At 42.6% G+C, this 16,111-nt stretch overlaps 72 non-coding genes across 72 annotated transcripts; all 72 read left to right on the forward strand.

The window, feature by feature from the left end:
• The first annotated feature begins 88 nt into the window (after positions 1-88).
• On the forward strand, positions 89-160 carry trnaa-ugc (transfer RNA alanine (anticodon UGC)). Its single transcript has one exon. It is a non-coding gene; the product is annotated as a tRNA-Ala (tRNA).
• Positions 161-281: 121 nt separating this feature from the next.
• trnaa-ugc (transfer RNA alanine (anticodon UGC)) lies at positions 282-353 on the forward strand. The gene has a single exon. It is a non-coding gene; the product is annotated as a tRNA-Ala (tRNA).
• Positions 354-499: 146 nt separating this feature from the next.
• Positions 500-571, forward strand: trnaa-cgc (transfer RNA alanine (anticodon CGC)). The gene has a single exon. It is a non-coding gene; the product is annotated as a tRNA-Ala (tRNA).
• Positions 572-703: 132 nt separating this feature from the next.
• Positions 704-775, forward strand: trnaa-ugc (transfer RNA alanine (anticodon UGC)). The gene has a single exon. It is a non-coding gene; the product is annotated as a tRNA-Ala (tRNA).
• A 122-nt stretch (positions 776-897) lies between these two features.
• trnaa-ugc (transfer RNA alanine (anticodon UGC)) lies at positions 898-969 on the forward strand. The gene has a single exon. It is a non-coding gene; the product is annotated as a tRNA-Ala (tRNA).
• A 122-nt stretch (positions 970-1,091) lies between these two features.
• On the forward strand, positions 1,092-1,163 carry trnaa-ugc (transfer RNA alanine (anticodon UGC)). Its single transcript has one exon. It is a non-coding gene; the product is annotated as a tRNA-Ala (tRNA).
• Positions 1,164-1,284: 121 nt separating this feature from the next.
• trnaa-ugc (transfer RNA alanine (anticodon UGC)) lies at positions 1,285-1,356 on the forward strand. The gene has a single exon. It is a non-coding gene; the product is annotated as a tRNA-Ala (tRNA).
• Positions 1,357-1,502: 146 nt separating this feature from the next.
• Positions 1,503-1,574, forward strand: trnaa-cgc (transfer RNA alanine (anticodon CGC)). The gene has a single exon. It is a non-coding gene; the product is annotated as a tRNA-Ala (tRNA).
• Positions 1,575-1,704: 130 nt separating this feature from the next.
• On the forward strand, positions 1,705-1,776 carry trnaa-ugc (transfer RNA alanine (anticodon UGC)). The gene has a single exon. It is a non-coding gene; the product is annotated as a tRNA-Ala (tRNA).
• A 201-nt stretch (positions 1,777-1,977) lies between these two features.
• Positions 1,978-2,049, forward strand: trnaa-ugc (transfer RNA alanine (anticodon UGC)). Its single transcript has one exon. It is a non-coding gene; the product is annotated as a tRNA-Ala (tRNA).
• Positions 2,050-2,170: 121 nt separating this feature from the next.
• trnaa-ugc (transfer RNA alanine (anticodon UGC)) lies at positions 2,171-2,242 on the forward strand. The gene has a single exon. It is a non-coding gene; the product is annotated as a tRNA-Ala (tRNA).
• A 79-nt stretch (positions 2,243-2,321) lies between these two features.
• On the forward strand, positions 2,322-2,393 carry trnaa-ugc (transfer RNA alanine (anticodon UGC)). The gene has a single exon. It is a non-coding gene; the product is annotated as a tRNA-Ala (tRNA).
• Positions 2,394-2,539: 146 nt separating this feature from the next.
• On the forward strand, positions 2,540-2,611 carry trnaa-cgc (transfer RNA alanine (anticodon CGC)). Its single transcript has one exon. It is a non-coding gene; the product is annotated as a tRNA-Ala (tRNA).
• A 132-nt stretch (positions 2,612-2,743) lies between these two features.
• On the forward strand, positions 2,744-2,815 carry trnaa-ugc (transfer RNA alanine (anticodon UGC)). The gene has a single exon. It is a non-coding gene; the product is annotated as a tRNA-Ala (tRNA).
• Positions 2,816-2,936: 121 nt separating this feature from the next.
• Positions 2,937-3,008, forward strand: trnaa-ugc (transfer RNA alanine (anticodon UGC)). Its single transcript has one exon. It is a non-coding gene; the product is annotated as a tRNA-Ala (tRNA).
• A 288-nt stretch (positions 3,009-3,296) lies between these two features.
• On the forward strand, positions 3,297-3,368 carry trnaa-cgc (transfer RNA alanine (anticodon CGC)). Its single transcript has one exon. It is a non-coding gene; the product is annotated as a tRNA-Ala (tRNA).
• A 132-nt stretch (positions 3,369-3,500) lies between these two features.
• Positions 3,501-3,572, forward strand: trnaa-ugc (transfer RNA alanine (anticodon UGC)). Its single transcript has one exon. It is a non-coding gene; the product is annotated as a tRNA-Ala (tRNA).
• A 341-nt stretch (positions 3,573-3,913) lies between these two features.
• trnaa-ugc (transfer RNA alanine (anticodon UGC)) lies at positions 3,914-3,985 on the forward strand. The gene has a single exon. It is a non-coding gene; the product is annotated as a tRNA-Ala (tRNA).
• A 122-nt stretch (positions 3,986-4,107) lies between these two features.
• trnaa-ugc (transfer RNA alanine (anticodon UGC)) lies at positions 4,108-4,179 on the forward strand. Its single transcript has one exon. It is a non-coding gene; the product is annotated as a tRNA-Ala (tRNA).
• A 121-nt stretch (positions 4,180-4,300) lies between these two features.
• trnaa-ugc (transfer RNA alanine (anticodon UGC)) lies at positions 4,301-4,372 on the forward strand. The gene has a single exon. It is a non-coding gene; the product is annotated as a tRNA-Ala (tRNA).
• Positions 4,373-4,518: 146 nt separating this feature from the next.
• On the forward strand, positions 4,519-4,590 carry trnaa-cgc (transfer RNA alanine (anticodon CGC)). The gene has a single exon. It is a non-coding gene; the product is annotated as a tRNA-Ala (tRNA).
• A 132-nt stretch (positions 4,591-4,722) lies between these two features.
• trnaa-ugc (transfer RNA alanine (anticodon UGC)) lies at positions 4,723-4,794 on the forward strand. The gene has a single exon. It is a non-coding gene; the product is annotated as a tRNA-Ala (tRNA).
• Positions 4,795-4,916: 122 nt separating this feature from the next.
• Positions 4,917-4,988, forward strand: trnaa-ugc (transfer RNA alanine (anticodon UGC)). The gene has a single exon. It is a non-coding gene; the product is annotated as a tRNA-Ala (tRNA).
• A 122-nt stretch (positions 4,989-5,110) lies between these two features.
• Positions 5,111-5,182, forward strand: trnaa-ugc (transfer RNA alanine (anticodon UGC)). Its single transcript has one exon. It is a non-coding gene; the product is annotated as a tRNA-Ala (tRNA).
• Positions 5,183-5,303: 121 nt separating this feature from the next.
• Positions 5,304-5,375, forward strand: trnaa-ugc (transfer RNA alanine (anticodon UGC)). The gene has a single exon. It is a non-coding gene; the product is annotated as a tRNA-Ala (tRNA).
• Positions 5,376-5,521: 146 nt separating this feature from the next.
• trnaa-cgc (transfer RNA alanine (anticodon CGC)) lies at positions 5,522-5,593 on the forward strand. Its single transcript has one exon. It is a non-coding gene; the product is annotated as a tRNA-Ala (tRNA).
• Positions 5,594-5,723: 130 nt separating this feature from the next.
• trnaa-ugc (transfer RNA alanine (anticodon UGC)) lies at positions 5,724-5,795 on the forward strand. The gene has a single exon. It is a non-coding gene; the product is annotated as a tRNA-Ala (tRNA).
• Positions 5,796-5,996: 201 nt separating this feature from the next.
• trnaa-ugc (transfer RNA alanine (anticodon UGC)) lies at positions 5,997-6,068 on the forward strand. Its single transcript has one exon. It is a non-coding gene; the product is annotated as a tRNA-Ala (tRNA).
• Positions 6,069-6,189: 121 nt separating this feature from the next.
• On the forward strand, positions 6,190-6,261 carry trnaa-ugc (transfer RNA alanine (anticodon UGC)). Its single transcript has one exon. It is a non-coding gene; the product is annotated as a tRNA-Ala (tRNA).
• Positions 6,262-6,340: 79 nt separating this feature from the next.
• On the forward strand, positions 6,341-6,412 carry trnaa-ugc (transfer RNA alanine (anticodon UGC)). The gene has a single exon. It is a non-coding gene; the product is annotated as a tRNA-Ala (tRNA).
• A 146-nt stretch (positions 6,413-6,558) lies between these two features.
• On the forward strand, positions 6,559-6,630 carry trnaa-cgc (transfer RNA alanine (anticodon CGC)). Its single transcript has one exon. It is a non-coding gene; the product is annotated as a tRNA-Ala (tRNA).
• A 132-nt stretch (positions 6,631-6,762) lies between these two features.
• On the forward strand, positions 6,763-6,834 carry trnaa-ugc (transfer RNA alanine (anticodon UGC)). The gene has a single exon. It is a non-coding gene; the product is annotated as a tRNA-Ala (tRNA).
• Positions 6,835-6,955: 121 nt separating this feature from the next.
• trnaa-ugc (transfer RNA alanine (anticodon UGC)) lies at positions 6,956-7,027 on the forward strand. Its single transcript has one exon. It is a non-coding gene; the product is annotated as a tRNA-Ala (tRNA).
• A 288-nt stretch (positions 7,028-7,315) lies between these two features.
• trnaa-cgc (transfer RNA alanine (anticodon CGC)) lies at positions 7,316-7,387 on the forward strand. Its single transcript has one exon. It is a non-coding gene; the product is annotated as a tRNA-Ala (tRNA).
• Positions 7,388-7,519: 132 nt separating this feature from the next.
• Positions 7,520-7,591, forward strand: trnaa-ugc (transfer RNA alanine (anticodon UGC)). The gene has a single exon. It is a non-coding gene; the product is annotated as a tRNA-Ala (tRNA).
• A 341-nt stretch (positions 7,592-7,932) lies between these two features.
• On the forward strand, positions 7,933-8,004 carry trnaa-ugc (transfer RNA alanine (anticodon UGC)). The gene has a single exon. It is a non-coding gene; the product is annotated as a tRNA-Ala (tRNA).
• Positions 8,005-8,126: 122 nt separating this feature from the next.
• On the forward strand, positions 8,127-8,198 carry trnaa-ugc (transfer RNA alanine (anticodon UGC)). Its single transcript has one exon. It is a non-coding gene; the product is annotated as a tRNA-Ala (tRNA).
• Positions 8,199-8,319: 121 nt separating this feature from the next.
• Positions 8,320-8,391, forward strand: trnaa-ugc (transfer RNA alanine (anticodon UGC)). The gene has a single exon. It is a non-coding gene; the product is annotated as a tRNA-Ala (tRNA).
• A 146-nt stretch (positions 8,392-8,537) lies between these two features.
• On the forward strand, positions 8,538-8,609 carry trnaa-cgc (transfer RNA alanine (anticodon CGC)). The gene has a single exon. It is a non-coding gene; the product is annotated as a tRNA-Ala (tRNA).
• Positions 8,610-8,741: 132 nt separating this feature from the next.
• On the forward strand, positions 8,742-8,813 carry trnaa-ugc (transfer RNA alanine (anticodon UGC)). Its single transcript has one exon. It is a non-coding gene; the product is annotated as a tRNA-Ala (tRNA).
• Positions 8,814-8,935: 122 nt separating this feature from the next.
• Positions 8,936-9,007, forward strand: trnaa-ugc (transfer RNA alanine (anticodon UGC)). The gene has a single exon. It is a non-coding gene; the product is annotated as a tRNA-Ala (tRNA).
• A 122-nt stretch (positions 9,008-9,129) lies between these two features.
• On the forward strand, positions 9,130-9,201 carry trnaa-ugc (transfer RNA alanine (anticodon UGC)). The gene has a single exon. It is a non-coding gene; the product is annotated as a tRNA-Ala (tRNA).
• Positions 9,202-9,322: 121 nt separating this feature from the next.
• trnaa-ugc (transfer RNA alanine (anticodon UGC)) lies at positions 9,323-9,394 on the forward strand. The gene has a single exon. It is a non-coding gene; the product is annotated as a tRNA-Ala (tRNA).
• Positions 9,395-9,540: 146 nt separating this feature from the next.
• trnaa-cgc (transfer RNA alanine (anticodon CGC)) lies at positions 9,541-9,612 on the forward strand. The gene has a single exon. It is a non-coding gene; the product is annotated as a tRNA-Ala (tRNA).
• A 79-nt stretch (positions 9,613-9,691) lies between these two features.
• trnaa-cgc (transfer RNA alanine (anticodon CGC)) lies at positions 9,692-9,763 on the forward strand. The gene has a single exon. It is a non-coding gene; the product is annotated as a tRNA-Ala (tRNA).
• A 132-nt stretch (positions 9,764-9,895) lies between these two features.
• Positions 9,896-9,967, forward strand: trnaa-ugc (transfer RNA alanine (anticodon UGC)). Its single transcript has one exon. It is a non-coding gene; the product is annotated as a tRNA-Ala (tRNA).
• Positions 9,968-10,168: 201 nt separating this feature from the next.
• Positions 10,169-10,240, forward strand: trnaa-ugc (transfer RNA alanine (anticodon UGC)). The gene has a single exon. It is a non-coding gene; the product is annotated as a tRNA-Ala (tRNA).
• Positions 10,241-10,362: 122 nt separating this feature from the next.
• Positions 10,363-10,434, forward strand: trnaa-ugc (transfer RNA alanine (anticodon UGC)). Its single transcript has one exon. It is a non-coding gene; the product is annotated as a tRNA-Ala (tRNA).
• A 201-nt stretch (positions 10,435-10,635) lies between these two features.
• On the forward strand, positions 10,636-10,707 carry trnaa-ugc (transfer RNA alanine (anticodon UGC)). Its single transcript has one exon. It is a non-coding gene; the product is annotated as a tRNA-Ala (tRNA).
• A 121-nt stretch (positions 10,708-10,828) lies between these two features.
• trnaa-ugc (transfer RNA alanine (anticodon UGC)) lies at positions 10,829-10,900 on the forward strand. The gene has a single exon. It is a non-coding gene; the product is annotated as a tRNA-Ala (tRNA).
• A 122-nt stretch (positions 10,901-11,022) lies between these two features.
• Positions 11,023-11,094, forward strand: trnaa-ugc (transfer RNA alanine (anticodon UGC)). Its single transcript has one exon. It is a non-coding gene; the product is annotated as a tRNA-Ala (tRNA).
• Positions 11,095-11,295: 201 nt separating this feature from the next.
• trnaa-ugc (transfer RNA alanine (anticodon UGC)) lies at positions 11,296-11,367 on the forward strand. Its single transcript has one exon. It is a non-coding gene; the product is annotated as a tRNA-Ala (tRNA).
• Positions 11,368-11,488: 121 nt separating this feature from the next.
• On the forward strand, positions 11,489-11,560 carry trnaa-ugc (transfer RNA alanine (anticodon UGC)). Its single transcript has one exon. It is a non-coding gene; the product is annotated as a tRNA-Ala (tRNA).
• Positions 11,561-12,038: 478 nt separating this feature from the next.
• Positions 12,039-12,110, forward strand: trnaa-cgc (transfer RNA alanine (anticodon CGC)). Its single transcript has one exon. It is a non-coding gene; the product is annotated as a tRNA-Ala (tRNA).
• A 132-nt stretch (positions 12,111-12,242) lies between these two features.
• trnaa-ugc (transfer RNA alanine (anticodon UGC)) lies at positions 12,243-12,314 on the forward strand. The gene has a single exon. It is a non-coding gene; the product is annotated as a tRNA-Ala (tRNA).
• A 121-nt stretch (positions 12,315-12,435) lies between these two features.
• On the forward strand, positions 12,436-12,507 carry trnaa-ugc (transfer RNA alanine (anticodon UGC)). The gene has a single exon. It is a non-coding gene; the product is annotated as a tRNA-Ala (tRNA).
• A 79-nt stretch (positions 12,508-12,586) lies between these two features.
• trnaa-ugc (transfer RNA alanine (anticodon UGC)) lies at positions 12,587-12,658 on the forward strand. Its single transcript has one exon. It is a non-coding gene; the product is annotated as a tRNA-Ala (tRNA).
• A 121-nt stretch (positions 12,659-12,779) lies between these two features.
• trnaa-ugc (transfer RNA alanine (anticodon UGC)) lies at positions 12,780-12,851 on the forward strand. The gene has a single exon. It is a non-coding gene; the product is annotated as a tRNA-Ala (tRNA).
• A 121-nt stretch (positions 12,852-12,972) lies between these two features.
• trnaa-ugc (transfer RNA alanine (anticodon UGC)) lies at positions 12,973-13,044 on the forward strand. The gene has a single exon. It is a non-coding gene; the product is annotated as a tRNA-Ala (tRNA).
• Positions 13,045-13,190: 146 nt separating this feature from the next.
• trnaa-ugc (transfer RNA alanine (anticodon UGC)) lies at positions 13,191-13,262 on the forward strand. The gene has a single exon. It is a non-coding gene; the product is annotated as a tRNA-Ala (tRNA).
• A 132-nt stretch (positions 13,263-13,394) lies between these two features.
• Positions 13,395-13,466, forward strand: trnaa-ugc (transfer RNA alanine (anticodon UGC)). Its single transcript has one exon. It is a non-coding gene; the product is annotated as a tRNA-Ala (tRNA).
• A 201-nt stretch (positions 13,467-13,667) lies between these two features.
• trnaa-ugc (transfer RNA alanine (anticodon UGC)) lies at positions 13,668-13,739 on the forward strand. Its single transcript has one exon. It is a non-coding gene; the product is annotated as a tRNA-Ala (tRNA).
• Positions 13,740-13,860: 121 nt separating this feature from the next.
• On the forward strand, positions 13,861-13,932 carry trnaa-ugc (transfer RNA alanine (anticodon UGC)). Its single transcript has one exon. It is a non-coding gene; the product is annotated as a tRNA-Ala (tRNA).
• A 122-nt stretch (positions 13,933-14,054) lies between these two features.
• Positions 14,055-14,126, forward strand: trnaa-ugc (transfer RNA alanine (anticodon UGC)). The gene has a single exon. It is a non-coding gene; the product is annotated as a tRNA-Ala (tRNA).
• A 121-nt stretch (positions 14,127-14,247) lies between these two features.
• On the forward strand, positions 14,248-14,319 carry trnaa-ugc (transfer RNA alanine (anticodon UGC)). The gene has a single exon. It is a non-coding gene; the product is annotated as a tRNA-Ala (tRNA).
• Positions 14,320-14,465: 146 nt separating this feature from the next.
• trnaa-cgc (transfer RNA alanine (anticodon CGC)) lies at positions 14,466-14,537 on the forward strand. The gene has a single exon. It is a non-coding gene; the product is annotated as a tRNA-Ala (tRNA).
• A 324-nt stretch (positions 14,538-14,861) lies between these two features.
• Positions 14,862-14,933, forward strand: trnaa-ugc (transfer RNA alanine (anticodon UGC)). The gene has a single exon. It is a non-coding gene; the product is annotated as a tRNA-Ala (tRNA).
• Positions 14,934-15,079: 146 nt separating this feature from the next.
• On the forward strand, positions 15,080-15,151 carry trnaa-ugc (transfer RNA alanine (anticodon UGC)). The gene has a single exon. It is a non-coding gene; the product is annotated as a tRNA-Ala (tRNA).
• A 79-nt stretch (positions 15,152-15,230) lies between these two features.
• On the forward strand, positions 15,231-15,302 carry trnaa-cgc (transfer RNA alanine (anticodon CGC)). Its single transcript has one exon. It is a non-coding gene; the product is annotated as a tRNA-Ala (tRNA).
• A 132-nt stretch (positions 15,303-15,434) lies between these two features.
• On the forward strand, positions 15,435-15,506 carry trnaa-ugc (transfer RNA alanine (anticodon UGC)). The gene has a single exon. It is a non-coding gene; the product is annotated as a tRNA-Ala (tRNA).
• Positions 15,507-15,707: 201 nt separating this feature from the next.
• On the forward strand, positions 15,708-15,779 carry trnaa-ugc (transfer RNA alanine (anticodon UGC)). Its single transcript has one exon. It is a non-coding gene; the product is annotated as a tRNA-Ala (tRNA).
• Positions 15,780-15,901: 122 nt separating this feature from the next.
• On the forward strand, positions 15,902-15,973 carry trnaa-ugc (transfer RNA alanine (anticodon UGC)). The gene has a single exon. It is a non-coding gene; the product is annotated as a tRNA-Ala (tRNA).
• The last annotated feature ends 138 nt before the right edge of the window (positions 15,974-16,111 follow it).

Here is a 16,111-nt window from a genome sequence, read left to right on the forward strand (position 1 = left end):
AGAGCTTCAATTCATTCCTTATATGTGCCCTCTACTGGGATTAACAGAATTTGTATACCTACAGATGCCCAAAAGTCATTTTTGCAACGGGGATGTAGCTCAGTGGTAGAGCGCATGCTTTGCATGTATGAGGTCCTGGGTTCAATCCCCAGCATCTCCAAATGCTACTCAACGTTTATTGCGTTTCATGCAAAAGAGCTTCAATTCATTCCTTTTATCTGCCCTCTACTGGGATTAACAGAATTTGTATACCTACAGATGCCCAAAAGTCATTTTTCTACGGGGATGTAGCTCAGTGGTAGAGCGCATGCTTTGCATGTATGAGGTCCTGGGTTCAATCCCCAGTATCTCCAAGCAATCTTTAACTACCTATTTATCAGACTTTTGACCTACCTGTGTAGTCATTACAATGTCTGCAAACATCTACTACTTATTACACAGACGTTATCTTGAGTAAAAGCACTTGTAACTACACACAAACAAAGCACACCTTTTATCAGGGGATGTAGCTCAGTGGTAGAGCGCATGCTTCGCATGTATGAGGTCCTGGGTTCAATCCCCAGCATCTCCAAGCTCTGTTAAAGCTTTAATGCATTTTCAGCAAGTTTGAGTAAAAGCCTTTCAGTTTGGTCTTGTGACCTGCCAGCTACTGGATTTAACAGCATTTGTATACCTACAGATGCTCAAAGGTCATTTTAGCAAAGGGGATGTAGCTCAGTGGTAGAGCGCATGCTTTGCATGTATGAGGTCCTGGGTTCAATCCCCAGCATCTCCACATGCTGCTCAATGCTTGTTGCGTTTCATGCAAAAGAGCTTCAATTCAATCCTTTTATGTGCCCTCTACTGGGATTAACAGAATTTGTATACCTACAGATGCCCAAAAGTCATTTTCACAATGGGGATGTAGCTCAGTGGTAGAGCGCATGCTTTGCATGTATGAGGTCCTGGGTTCAATCCCCAGCATCTCCAAATGCTGCTCAAAGTTTATTGCGTTTCATGCAAAAGAGCTTCAATTCAATCCTTATATCTGCCCTCTACTGGGATTAACAGAATTTGTATACCTACAGATGCCCAAAAGTCATTCTTGCAACGGGGATGTAGCTCAGTGGTAGAGCGCATGCTTTGCATGTATGAGGTCCAGGGTTCAATCCCCAGCCTCTCCAAATGCTACTCAATGTTTATTGCGTTTCATGCAAAAGAGCTTCAATTCATTCTTTTTATCTGCCCTCTACTGGGATTAACAGAATTTGTATACCTACAGATGCCCAAAAGTCATTTTTCTATGGGGATGTAGCTCAGTGGTAGAGCGCATGCTTTGCATGTATGAGCTCCTGGGTTCAATCCCCAGTATCTCCAAGCAATCTTTAACTACCTATTTATCAGACTTTTGACCTACGTGTGTAGTCATTACAATGTCTGCAAACATCTACTACTTATTACACAAATGTTATCTTGAGTAAAAGCACTTGTAACTACACACAAACAAAGCACACCTTTTATCAGGGGATGTAGCTCAGTGGTAGAGCGCATGCTTCGCATGTGTGAGGTCCTGGGTTCAATCCCCAGAATCTCCCAGCTCTGTTAAAGCTTTAATGCATTTTCAGCAAGTTTGAGTAAAAACCTTTCAGTTTGGTCCTGTGACGTGCCAGCTACTGGATTTAACAGCATTTGTATACCTACAGATGCTCAAATGTCATTTGCAACGGGGATGTAGGTCAGTGGTAGAGCGCATGCTTTGCATGTATGAGGTCCTGGGTTCAATCCCCAGCATCTCCAAATGCTGCTCAATGTTTTTTGCGTTTCATGCAAAAGAGCTTCAATTCATTCCTTTTGTCTGCCCTCTACTGGGATTAACAGAATTTGTATACCTACAGATGCTCAAAAGTCATTTTAGCAAAGGTCCTGGGTTCTATCCCCAGCATCTCCAAATTAACAGAATTTGTATACCTACAAATGCCCAAAAGTCATTTTCACAACGGGGATGTAGCTCAGTGGTAGAGCGCATGCTTTGCATGTATGAGGTCCTGGGTTCCATCCCCAGCATCTCCAAATGCTGCTCAGTGCTTGTTGCGTTTCATGCAAAAGAGCTTCAATTCATTCCTTTTATGTGCCCTCTACTGGGAATAACAGAATTTGTATACCTACAGATGCCCAAATGTCATTTTTGTATGGGGATGTAGCTCAGTGGTAGAGCGCATGCTTTGCATGTATGAGGTCCTGGGTTCAAACCCCAGCATCTCCAAGCTATGTTAAAGCTTTAATGCATTTTCAGCAAGTTTGAGTAAAAGCCTTTCAGTTTGGTCCTCTACCATTTTTGCCATGGGGATGTAGCTCAGTGGTAGAGCGCATGCTTTGCATGTATGAGGTCCTGTGTTCAATCCCCAGTATCTCCAAGCAATCTTTAACTACCTATTGATCAGACTTTTGACCTACGTGTGTAGTCATTACAATGTCTGCAAACATCTACTACTTATTACACAAACGTTATCTTGAGTAAAAGCACTTGTAACTACACACAAACAAAGCACACCTTTTATCAGGGGGTGTAGCTCAGTGGTAGAGCGCATGCTTCGCATGTATGAGGTCCTGGGTTCAATCCCCAACATCTCCAAGCTCTGTTAAAGCTTTAATGCATTTTCAGCAAGTTTGAGTAAAAGCCTTTCAGTTTGGTCTTGTGATGTGCCAGCTACTGGATTTAACAGCATTTGTATACCTACAGATGCTCAAAAGTCATTTTAGCAAAGGGGATGTAGCTCAGTGGTAGAGCGCATGCTTTGCATGTATGAGGTCCTGGGTTCAATCCCCAGCTTCTCCAAATGCTGCTCAATGCTTGTTGCGTTTCATGCAAAAGAGCTTCAATTCATTCCTTTTATGTGCCCTCTACTGGGATTAACAGAATTTGTATACCTACAGATGCCCAAATGTCATTTTTGTATGGGGATGTAGCTCAGTGGTAGATCGCATGCTTTGCATGTATGAGGCCTTGGGTTCAATCCCCAGCATCTCCAAGCTATGTTAAAGCTTTAATGCATTTTCAGCAAGTTTGAGTAAAAGCCTTTCAGTTTGGTCCTCTACCATTTCTGCCATGGGGATGTAGCTCAGTGGTAGAGCGCATACTTTGCATGTATGAGGTCCTGGGTTCAATCTCCAAGCAATCTTTAACTACCTATTTATCAGACTTTTGACCTACGTGTGTAGTCATTACAATGTCTGCAAACATCTACTACTTATTACACAAACGTTATCTTGAGTAAAAGCACTTGTAACTACACACAAACAAAGCACACCTTTTATCAGGGGATGTAGCTCAGTGGTAGAGCGCATGCTTCGCATGTATGAGGTCCTGGGTTCAATCCCCAGCATCTCCAAGCTCTGTTAAAGCTTTAATGCATTTTCAGCAAGTTTGAGTAAAAGCCTTTCAGTTTGGTCTTGTGATGTGCCAGCTACTGGATTTAACAGCATTTGTATACCTACAGATGCTCAAAAGTCGTTTTAGCAAAGGGGATGTAGCTCAGTGGTAGTGCGCATGCTTTGCATGTATGAGGTCCTGGGTTCAATCCCCAGTATCTCCAAGCAATCTTTAACTACCTATTTATCAGACTTTTGACCTACCTGTGTAGTCATTACAATGTCTGCAAACATCTACTACTTATTACACAGACGTTATCTTGAGTAAAAGCACTTGTAACTACACACAAACAAAGCACACCTTTTATCAGGGGATGTAGCTCAGTGGTAGAGCGCATGCTTCGCATGTATGAGGTCCTGGGTTCAATCTCCAAGCTCTGTTAAAGCTTTAATGCATTTTCAGCAAGTTTGAGTAAAAGCCTTTCAGTTTGGTCTTGTGATGTGCCAGCTACTGGATTTAACAGCATTTGTATACCTACAGATGCTCAAAAGTCATTTTAGCAAAGGGGATGTAGCTCAGTGGTAGAGCGCATGCTTTGCATGTATGAGGTCCTGGGTTCAATCCCCAGCTTCTCCAAATGCTGCTCAATGCTTGTTGCGTTTCATGCAAAAGAGCTTCAATTCATTCCTTATATGTGCCCTCTACTGGGATTAACAGAATTTGTATACCTACAGATGCCCAAAAGTCATTTTTGCAACGGGGATGTAGCTCAGTGGTAGAGCGCATGCTTTGCATGTATGAGGTCCTGGGTTCAATCCCCAGCATCTCCAAATGCTACTCAACGTTTATTGCGTTTCATGCAAAAGAGCTTCAATTCATTCCTTTTATCTGCCCTCTACTGGGATTAACAGAATTTGTATACCTACAGATGCCCAAAAGTCATTTTTCTACGGGGATGTAGCTCAGTGGTAGAGCGCATGCTTTGCATGTATGAGGTCCTGGGTTCAATCCCCAGTATCTCCAAGCAATCTTTAACTACCTATTTATCAGACTTTTGACCTACCTGTGTAGTCATTACAATGTCTGCAAACATCTACTACTTATTACACAGACGTTATCTTGAGTAAAAGCACTTGTAACTACACACAAACAAAGCACACCTTTTATCAGGGGATGTAGCTCAGTGGTAGAGCGCATGCTTCGCATGTATGAGGTCCTGGGTTCAATCCCCAGCATCTCCAAGCTCTGTTAAAGCTTTAATGCATTTTCAGCAAGTTTGAGTAAAAGCCTTTCAGTTTGGTCTTGTGACCTGCCAGCTACTGGATTTAACAGCATTTGTATACCTACAGATGCTCAAAGGTCATTTTAGCAAAGGGGATGTAGCTCAGTGGTAGAGCGCATGCTTTGCATGTATGAGGTCCTGGGTTCAATCCCCAGCATCTCCACATGCTGCTCAATGCTTGTTGCGTTTCATGCAAAAGAGCTTCAATTCAATCCTTTTATGTGCCCTCTACTGGGATTAACAGAATTTGTATACCTACAGATGCCCAAAAGTCATTTTCACAATGGGGATGTAGCTCAGTGGTAGAGCGCATGCTTTGCATGTATGAGGTCCTGGGTTCAATCCCCAGCATCTCCAAATGCTGCTCAAAGTTTATTGCGTTTCATGCAAAAGAGCTTCAATTCAATCCTTATATCTGCCCTCTACTGGGATTAACAGAATTTGTATACCTACAGATGCCCAAAAGTCATTCTTGCAACGGGGATGTAGCTCAGTGGTAGAGCGCATGCTTTGCATGTATGAGGTCCAGGGTTCAATCCCCAGCCTCTCCAAATGCTACTCAATGTTTATTGCGTTTCATGCAAAAGAGCTTCAATTCATTCTTTTTATCTGCCCTCTACTGGGATTAACAGAATTTGTATACCTACAGATGCCCAAAAGTCATTTTTCTATGGGGATGTAGCTCAGTGGTAGAGCGCATGCTTTGCATGTATGAGCTCCTGGGTTCAATCCCCAGTATCTCCAAGCAATCTTTAACTACCTATTTATCAGACTTTTGACCTACGTGTGTAGTCATTACAATGTCTGCAAACATCTACTACTTATTACACAAATGTTATCTTGAGTAAAAGCACTTGTAACTACACACAAACAAAGCACACCTTTTATCAGGGGATGTAGCTCAGTGGTAGAGCGCATGCTTCGCATGTGTGAGGTCCTGGGTTCAATCCCCAGAATCTCCCAGCTCTGTTAAAGCTTTAATGCATTTTCAGCAAGTTTGAGTAAAAACCTTTCAGTTTGGTCCTGTGACGTGCCAGCTACTGGATTTAACAGCATTTGTATACCTACAGATGCTCAAATGTCATTTGCAACGGGGATGTAGGTCAGTGGTAGAGCGCATGCTTTGCATGTATGAGGTCCTGGGTTCAATCCCCAGCATCTCCAAATGCTGCTCAATGTTTTTTGCGTTTCATGCAAAAGAGCTTCAATTCATTCCTTTTGTCTGCCCTCTACTGGGATTAACAGAATTTGTATACCTACAGATGCTCAAAAGTCATTTTAGCAAAGGTCCTGGGTTCTATCCCCAGCATCTCCAAATTAACAGAATTTGTATACCTACAAATGCCCAAAAGTCATTTTCACAACGGGGATGTAGCTCAGTGGTAGAGCGCATGCTTTGCATGTATGAGGTCCTGGGTTCCATCCCCAGCATCTCCAAATGCTGCTCAGTGCTTGTTGCGTTTCATGCAAAAGAGCTTCAATTCATTCCTTTTATGTGCCCTCTACTGGGAATAACAGAATTTGTATACCTACAGATGCCCAAATGTCATTTTTGTATGGGGATGTAGCTCAGTGGTAGAGCGCATGCTTTGCATGTATGAGGTCCTGGGTTCAAACCCCAGCATCTCCAAGCTATGTTAAAGCTTTAATGCATTTTCAGCAAGTTTGAGTAAAAGCCTTTCAGTTTGGTCCTCTACCATTTTTGCCGTGGGGATGTAGCTCAGTGGTAGAGCGCATGCTTTGCATGTATGAGGTCCTGGGTTCAATCCCCAGTATCTCCAAGCAATCTTTAACTACCTATTGATCAGACTTTTGACCTACGTGTGTAGTCATTACAATGTCTGCAAACATCTACTACTTATTACACAAACGTTATCTTGAGTAAAAGCACTTGTAACTACACACAAACAAAGCACACCTTTTATCAGGGGGTGTAGCTCAGTGGTAGAGCGCATGCTTCGCATGTATGAGGTCCTGGGTTCAATCCCCAACATCTCCAAGCTCTGTTAAAGCTTTAATGCATTTTCAGCAAGTTTGAGTAAAAGCCTTTCAGTTTGGTCTTGTGATGTGCCAGCTACTGGATTTAACAGCATTTGTATACCTACAGATGCTCAAAAGTCATTTTAGCAAAGGGGATGTAGCTCAGTGGTAGAGCGCATGCTTTGCATGTATGAGGTCCTGGGTTCAATCCCCAGCTTCTCCAAATGCTGCTCAATGCTTGTTGCGTTTCATGCAAAAGAGCTTCAATTCATTCCTTTTATGTGCCCTCTACTGGGATTAACAGAATTTGTATACCTACAGATGCCCAAATGTCATTTTTGTATGGGGATGTAGCTCAGTGGTAGATCGCATGCTTTGCATGTATGAGGCCTTGGGTTCAATCCCCAGCATCTCCAAGCTATGTTAAAGCTTTAATGCATTTTCAGCAAGTTTGAGTAAAAGCCTTTCAGTTTGGTCCTCTACCATTTCTGCCATGGGGATGTAGCTCAGTGGTAGAGCGCATACTTTGCATGTATGAGGTCCTGGGTTCAATCTCCAAGCAATCTTTAACTACCTATTTATCAGACTTTTGACCTACGTGTGTAGTCATTACAATGTCTGCAAACATCTACTACTTATTACACAAACGTTATCTTGAGTAAAAGCACTTGTAACTACACACAAACAAAGCACACCTTTTATCAGGGGATGTAGCTCAGTGGTAGAGCGCATGCTTCGCATGTATGAGGTCCTGGGTTCAATCCCCAGCATCTCCAAGCTCTGTTAAAGCTTTAATGCATTTTCAGCAAGTTTGAGTAAAAGCCTTTCAGTTTGGTCTTGTGATGTGCCAGCTACTGGATTTAACAGCATTTGTATACCTACAGATGCTCAAAAGTCGTTTTAGCAAAGGGGATGTAGCTCAGTGGTAGTGCGCATGCTTTGCATGTATGAGGTCCTGGGTTCAATCCCCAGTATCTCCAAGCAATCTTTAACTACCTATTTATCAGACTTTTGACCTACCTGTGTAGTCATTACAATGTCTGCAAACATCTACTACTTATTACACAGACGTTATCTTGAGTAAAAGCACTTGTAACTACACACAAACAAAGCACACCTTTTATCAGGGGATGTAGCTCAGTGGTAGAGCGCATGCTTCGCATGTATGAGGTCCTGGGTTCAATCTCCAAGCTCTGTTAAAGCTTTAATGCATTTTCAGCAAGTTTGAGTAAAAGCCTTTCAGTTTGGTCTTGTGATGTGCCAGCTACTGGATTTAACAGCATTTGTATACCTACAGATGCTCAAAAGTCATTTTAGCAAAGGGGATGTAGCTCAGTGGTAGAGCGCATGCTTTGCATGTATGAGGTCCTGGGTTCAATCCCCAGCTTCTCCAAATGCTGCTCAATGCTTGTTGCGTTTCATGCAAAAGAGCTTCAATTCATTCCTTATATGTGCCCTCTACTGGGATTAACAGAATTTGTATACCTACAGATGCCCAAAAGTCATTTTTGCAACGGGGATGTAGCTCAGTGGTAGAGCGCATGCTTTGCATGTATGAGGTCCTGGGTTCAATCCCCAGCATCTCCAAATGCTACTCAACGTTTATTGCGTTTCATGCAAAAGAGCTTCAATTCATTCCTTTTATCTGCCCTCTACTGGGATTAACAGAATTTGTATACCTACAGATGCCCAAAAGTCATTTTTCTACGGGGATGTAGCTCAGTGGTAGAGCGCATGCTTTGCATGTATGAGGTCCTGGGTTCAATCCCCAGTATCTCCAAGCAATCTTTAACTACCTATTTATCAGACTTTTGACCTACCTGTGTAGTCATTACAATGTCTGCAAACATCTACTACTTATTACACAGACGTTATCTTGAGTAAAAGCACTTGTAACTACACACAAACAAAGCACACCTTTTATCAGGGGATGTAGCTCAGTGGTAGAGCGCATGCTTCGCATGTATGAGGTCCTGGGTTCAATCCCCAGCATCTCCAAGCTCTGTTAAAGCTTTAATGCATTTTCAGCAAGTTTGAGTAAAAGCCTTTCAGTTTGGTCTTGTGACCTGCCAGCTACTGGATTTAACAGCATTTGTATACCTACAGATGCTCAAAGGTCATTTTAGCAAAGGGGATGTAGCTCAGTGGTAGAGCGCATGCTTTGCATGTATGAGGTCCTGGGTTCAATCCCCAGCATCTCCACATGCTGCTCAATGCTTGTTGCGTTTCATGCAAAAGAGCTTCAATTCAATCCTTTTATGTGCCCTCTACTGGGATTAACAGAATTTGTATACCTACAGATGCCCAAAAGTCATTTTCACAATGGGGATGTAGCTCAGTGGTAGAGCGCATGCTTTGCATGTATGAGGTCCTGGGTTCAATCCCCAGCATCTCCAAATGCTGCTCAAAGTTTATTGCGTTTCATGCAAAAGAGCTTCAATTCAATCCTTATATCTGCCCTCTACTGGGATTAACAGAATTTGTATACCTACAGATGCCCAAAAGTCATTCTTGCAACGGGGATGTAGCTCAGTGGTAGAGCGCATGCTTTGCATGTATGAGGTCCAGGGTTCAATCCCCAGCCTCTCCAAATGCTACTCAATGTTTATTGCGTTTCATGCAAAAGAGCTTCAATTCATTCTTTTTATCTGCCCTCTACTGGGATTAACAGAATTTGTATACCTACAGATGCCCAAAAGTCATTTTTCTATGGGGATGTAGCTCAGTGGTAGAGCGCATGCTTTGCATGTATGAGCTCCTGGGTTCAATCCCCAGTATCTCCAAGCAATCTTTAACTACCTATTTATCAGACTTTTGACCTACGTGTGTAGTCATTACAATGTCTGCAAACATCTACTACTTATTACACAAATGTTATCTTGAGTAAAAGCACTTGTAACTACACACAAACAAAGCACACCTTTTATCAGGGGATGTAGCTCAGTGGTAGAGCGCATGCTTCGCATGTGTGAGGTCCTGGGTTCAATCCCCAGAATCTCCCAGCTCTGTTAAAGCTTTAATGCATTTTCAGCAAGTTTGAGTAAAAGCCTTTCAGTTTGGTCCTCTACCATTTTTGCCATGGGGATGTAGCTCAGTGGTAGAGCGCATGCTTCGCATGTATGAGGTCCTGGGTTCAATCCCCAGCATCTCCAAGCTCTGTTAAAGCTTTAATGCATTTTCAGCAAGTTTGAGTAAAAGCCTTTCATTTTGGTCTTGTGACTTGCCAGCTACTGGATTTAACAGCATTTGTATACCTACAGATGCTCAAAAGTCATTTTAGCAAAGGGGATGTAGCTCAGTGGTAGAGTGCATGCTTTGCATGTATGAGGTCCTGGGTTCAATCCCCAGCATCTCCAAATGCTGCTCAATGTTTATTGCGTTTCATGCAAAAGAGCTTCAATTCATTCCTTTTGTCTGCCCTCTACTGGGATTAACAGAATTTGTATACCTACAGATGCTCAAAAGTCATTTTAGCAAAGGTCCTGGGTTCTATCCCCAGCATCTCCAAATTAACAGAATTTGTATACCTACAGATGCCCAAAAGTCATTTTCGCAAAGGGGATGTAGCTCAGTGGTAGAGCGCATGCTTTGCATGTATGAGGTCCTGGGTTCAATCCCCAGCATCTCCAAATGCTGCGCAATGTTTATTGCGTTTCATGCAAAAGAGCTTCAATTCAATCCTTATATCTTCCCTCTACTGGGATTAACAGAATTTGTATACCTACAGATGCCCAAAAGTCATTCTTGCAACGGGGATGTAGCTCAGTGGTAGAGCGCATGCTTTGCATGTATGAGGTCCTGGGTTCAATCCCCAGCATCTCCAAATGCTGCTCAATGTTTATTGCGTTTCATGCAAAAGAGCTTCAATTCATTCCTTTTGTCTGCCCTCTACTGGGATTAACAGAATTTGTATACCTACAGATGCTCAAAAGTCATTTTAGCAAAGGTCCTGGGTTCTATCCCCAGCATCTCCAAATTAACAGAATTTGTATACCTACAGCTGCCCAAAAGTCATTTTTGCAAGGGGGATGTAGCTCAGTGGTAGAGCGCATGCTTTGCATGTATGAGGTCCTGGGTTCAATCCCCAGCATCTCCAAATGCTGCTCAATGCTTGTTGCGTTTCATACAAAAGAGCTTCAATTCATTCCCTTTATGTGCCCTCTACTGGGATTAACAGAATTTGTATACCTACAGATGCCCAAAAGTCGTTTTTGTATGGGGATGTAGCTCAGTGGTAGAGCGCATGCTTTGCATGTATGAGGTCCTGGGTACAATCCCCAGCATCTCCAAATGCTGCTCAATGTTTATTGCGTTTCATGCAAAAGAGCTTCAATTCAATCCTTATATCTGCCCTCTACTGGGATTAACAGAATTTGTATACCTACAGATGCCCAAAAGTCATTCTTGCAACGGGGATGTAGCTCAGTGGTAGAGCGCATGCTTTGCATGTATGAGGTCCTGGGTTCAATCCCCAGCATCTCCAAATGCTACTCAATGTTTATTGCGTTTCATGCAAAAGAGCTTCAATTCATTCCTTTTGTCTGCCCTCTTCTGGGATTAACAGAATTTGTATACCTACAGATGCTCAAAAGTCATTTTAGCAAAGGTCCTGGGTTCTATCCCCAGCATCTCCAAATTAACAGAATTTGTATACCTACAGATGCCCAAAAGTCATTTTCACAACGGGGATGTAGCTCAGTGGTAGAGCGCATGCTTTGCATGTATGAGGTCCTGGGTTCCATCCCCAGCATCTCCAAATGCTGCTCAATGCTTGTTGCGTTTCATGCAAAAGAGCTTCAATTCATTCCTTTTATGTGCCCTCTACTGGGATTAACAGAATTTGTATACCTACAGATGCCAAAATGTCATTTTTGTATGGGGATGTAGCTCAGTGGTAGAGCGCATGCTTTGCATGTATGAGGTCCTGGGTTCAATCCCCAGCATCTCCAAGCTATGTTAAAGCTTTAATGCATTTTCAGCAGGTTTGAGTAGAAGCCTTTCTGTTTGGTCCTCTACCGTCTTTGCCAGGTGGATGTAGCTCAGTGGTAGAGTGCATGCTTTGCATGTATGAGGTCCTGAGTTCAGTCCCCAGCATCTCCAAATGCTGCTCAATGTTTATTGCGTTTCATGCAAAAGAGCTTCAGTTCATTCCTTTTTTGTGCCCTCTACTGGGATTAACAGAATTTGTATACCTACAGATGCCCAAAAGTCATTTTTTTACGGGGATGTAGCTCAGTGGTAGAGCGCATGCTTTGCATGTATGAGGTCCTGGGTTCTATCTCCAAGCAATCTTTAACTACCTATTGATCAGACTTTTGACCTATGTGTGTAGTCATTACAATGTCTGCAAACATCTACTTATTACACAAACGTTATCTTGAGTAAAAGCACTTGTAACTACACACAAACAAATCACACCTTTTATCAGGGGATGTAGCTCAGTGGTAGAGCGCATGCTTCGCATGTATGAGGTCCTGGGTTCAATCCCCAGCATCTCCAAGCTCTGTTAAAGCTTTAATGCATTTTCAGCAAGTTTGAGTAAAAGCCTTTCAGTTTGGTCTTGTGACGTACCAGCTACTGGATTTAACAGCATTTGTATACCTACAGATGCTCAAAAGTCATTTTAGCAAAGGGGATGTAGCTCAGTGGTAGAGCGCATGCTTTGCATGTATGAGGTCCTGGGTTCAATCCCCAGCTTCTCCAAATGCTGCTCAATGCTTGTTGTGTTTCATGCAAAAGAGCTTCAATTCATTCCTTTTATGTGCCCTCTACTGGGATTAACAGAATTTGTATACCTACAGATGCCCAAATGTCATTTTTGTATGGGGATGTAGCTCAGTGGTAGAGCGCATGCTTTGCATGTATGAGGTCCTGGGTTCAATCCCCAGCATCTGCAAGCTATGTTAAAGCTTTAATGCATTTTCAGCAAGTTTGAGTAAAAGCCTTTCAGTTTGGTCCTCTACCATTTTTGCCATGGGGATGTAGCTCAGTGGTAGAGCGCATGCTTTGCATGTATGAGGTCCTGGGTTCAATCCCCAGCATCTCCAAATGCTGCTCAATGTTTATTGCGTTTCATGCAAAAGGCTTCAATTCAATCCTTATATGTACCCTCTACTGGGATTAACAGAATTTGTATACCTACAGATGCCCAAAAATCATTTTTGCAACGGGGATGTAGCTCAGTGGTAGAGCGCATGCTTTGCATGTATGAGGTCCTGGGTTCAATCCCCAACATCTCCAAATGCTTCTCAATGTTTATTGCGTTTCATGCAAAAGAGCTTCAATTCATTCCTTTTATCTGCCCTCTACTGGGATTAACAGAATTTGTATACCTACAGATGCCCAAAATTCAATTTTGTACGGGGATGTAGCTCAGTGGTAGAGCGCATGCTTTGCATGTATGAGTTCCTGGGTTCAATCCCCAGTATCTCCAAGCAATCTTTAACTACCTATTTATCAGACTTTTGACCTACCTGTGTAGTCATTACAATGTCTGCAAACATCTACTACTTATTACACAGACGTTATCTTGAGTAAAAGCACTTGTAACTACACACAAACAAAGCACACCTTTTATCAGGGGATGTAGCTCAGTGGTAGAGCGCATGCTTTGCATGTATGAGGTCCTGGGTTCAATCCCCAGCAACTCCAAGCTCTGTTAAAGCTTTAATGCATTTTCAGCAAGTTTGAGTAAAAGCCTTTCAGTTTGGTCTTGTGACCTGCCAGCTACTGGATTTAACAGCATTTGTATACCTACAGATGCTCAAAAGTCATTTTAGCAAAGGGGATGTAGCTCAGTGGTAGAGCGCATGCTTTGCATGTATGAGGTCCTGGGTTCAATCCCCAGCATCTCCAAATGCTGCTCAATGTTTATTGCGTTTCATGCAAAAGAGCTTCAATTCATTCCTTTTGTCTGCCCTCTACTGGGATTAACAGAATTTGTATACCTACAGATGCTCAAAAGTCATTTTAGCAAAGGTCCTGGGTTCTATCCCCAGCATCTCCAAATTAACAGAATTTGTATACCTACAGATGCCCAAAAGTCATTTTCGCAACGGGGATGTAGCTCAGTGGTAGAGCGCATGCTTTGCATGTATGAGGTCCTGGGTTCAATCCCCAGCATCTCCAAATGCTGCTCAATGCTTGTTGCGTTTCATGCAAAAGAGCTTCAATTCATTCCTTTTATGTGCCCTCTACTGGGATTAACAGAATTTGTATACCTACAGATGCCCAAAAGTCATTTTTGTATGGGGATGTAGCTCAGTGGTAGAGCGCATGCTTTGCATGTATGAGGTCCTGGGTTCAATCCCCAGCATCTCCAAATGCTGCTCAATGTTTATTGCGTTTCATGCAAAAGAGCTTCAATTCAATCCTTATATCTGCCCTCTACTGGGATTAACAGAATTTGTATACCTACAGATGCCCAAAAGTCATTCTTGCAACGGGTATGTAGCTCAGTGGTAGAGCGCATGCTTTGCATGTATGAGGTCCTGGGTTCAATCCCCAGCATCTCCAAATGCTACTCAATGTTTATTGCGTTTCATGCAAAAGAGCTTCAATTCATTCTTTTTATCTGCCCTCTACTGGGATTAACAGAAGTTGTATACCTACAGATGCCCAAAAGTCAATTTTCTACAGGGATGTAGCTCAGTGGTAGAGCGCATGCTTTGCATGTATGAGGTCCTGGGTTCAATCCCCAGTATCTCCAAGCAATCTTTAACTACCTATTTATCAGACTTTTGACCTACCTGTGTAGTCATTACAATGTCTGCAAACATCTACTACTTATTACACAGACGTTATCTTGAGTAAAAGCACTTGTAACTACACACAAACAAAGCACACCTTTTATCAGGGGATGTAGCTCAGTGGTAGAGCGCATGCTTCGCATGTATGAGGTCCTGGGTTCAATCCCCAGCATCTCCAAGCTCTGTTAAAGCTTTAATGCATTTTCAGCAAGTTTGAGTAAAAGCCTTTCAGTTTGGTCTTGTGACCTGCCAGCTACTGGATTTAACAGCATTTGTATACCTACAGATGCTCAAAGGTCATTTTAGCAACGGGATGTAGCTCAGTGGTAGAGCGCATGCTTTGCATGTATGAGGTCCTGGGTTCAATCCCCAGCATCTCCAAATGCTACTCAATGTTTATTGCGTTTCATGCAAAAGAGCTTCAATTCATTCCTTTTATCTGCCCTCTACTGGGATTAACAGAATTTGTATACCTACAGATGCCCAAAAGTCAATTTTGTACGGGGATGTAGCTCAGTGGTAGAGCGCATGCTTTGCATGTATGAGGTCCTGGGTTCAATCCCCAGTATCTCCAAGCAGTCTTTAACTACCTATTTATCAGACTTTTGACCTACCTGTGTAGTCATTACAATGTCTGCAAACATCTACTACTTATTACACAGACGTTATCTTGAGTAAAAGCACTTGTAACTACACACAAACAAAGCACACCTTTTATCAGGGGATGTAGCTCAGTGGTAGAGCTCATGCTTTGCATGTATGAGTTCCTGTGTTCAATCCCCAGCATCTCCAAGCTATGTTAAAGCTTTAATGCATTTTCAGCAAGTTTGAGTAAAAGCCTTTCAGTTTGGTCCTCTACCATTTTTGCCATGGGGATGTAGCTCAGTGGTAGAGCGCATGCTTCGCATGTATGAGGTCCTGGGTTCAATCCCCAGCATCTCCAAGCTCTGTTAAAGCTTTAATGCATTTTCAGCAAGTTTGAGTAAAAGCCTTTCAGTTTGGTCTTGTGACCTGCCAGCTACTGGATTTAACAGCATTTGTATACCTACAGATGCTCAAAAGTCATTTTAGCAAAGGGGATGTAGCTCAGTGGTAGAGCGCATGCTTTGCATGTATGAGGTCCTGGGTTCAATCCCCAGCATCTCCAAATGCTGCTCAATGTTTATTGCGTTTCATGCAAAAGAGCTTCAATTCATTCCTTTTGTCTGCCCTCTACTGGGATTAACAGAATTTGTATACCTACAGATGCTCAAAAGTCATTTTAGCAAAGGTCCTGGGTTCTATCCCCAGCATCTCCAAATTAACAGAATTTGTATACCTACAGATGCCCAAAAGTCATTTTTGCAACGGGGATGTAGCTCAGTGGTAGAGCGCATGCTTTGCATGTATGAGGTCCTGGGTTCAATCCCCAGCATCTCCAAATGCTGCTCAATGTTTATTGCGTTTCATGCAAAAGAGCTTCAATTCAATCCTTATATCTGCCCTCTACTGGGATTAACAGAATTTGTATACCTACAGATGCCCAAAAGTCATTCTTGCAACGGGGATGTAGCTCAGTGGTAGAGCGCATGCTTTGCATGTATGAGGTCCTGGGTTCAATCCCCAGCATCTCCAAATGCTGCTCAATGTTTATTGCGTTTCATGCAAAAGAGCTTCAATTCATTCCTTTTGTCTGCCCTCTACTGGGATTAACAGAATTTGTATACCTACAGATGCTCAAAAGTCATTTTAGCAAAGGTCCTGGGTTCTATC

The sequence above is a fragment of the Garra rufa genome, chromosome 12 (genome assembly GCF_049309525.1).
Source record: "Garra rufa chromosome 12, GarRuf1.0, whole genome shotgun sequence".
NCBI lineage: Eukaryota > Metazoa > Chordata > Actinopteri > Cypriniformes > Cyprinidae > Garra > Garra rufa.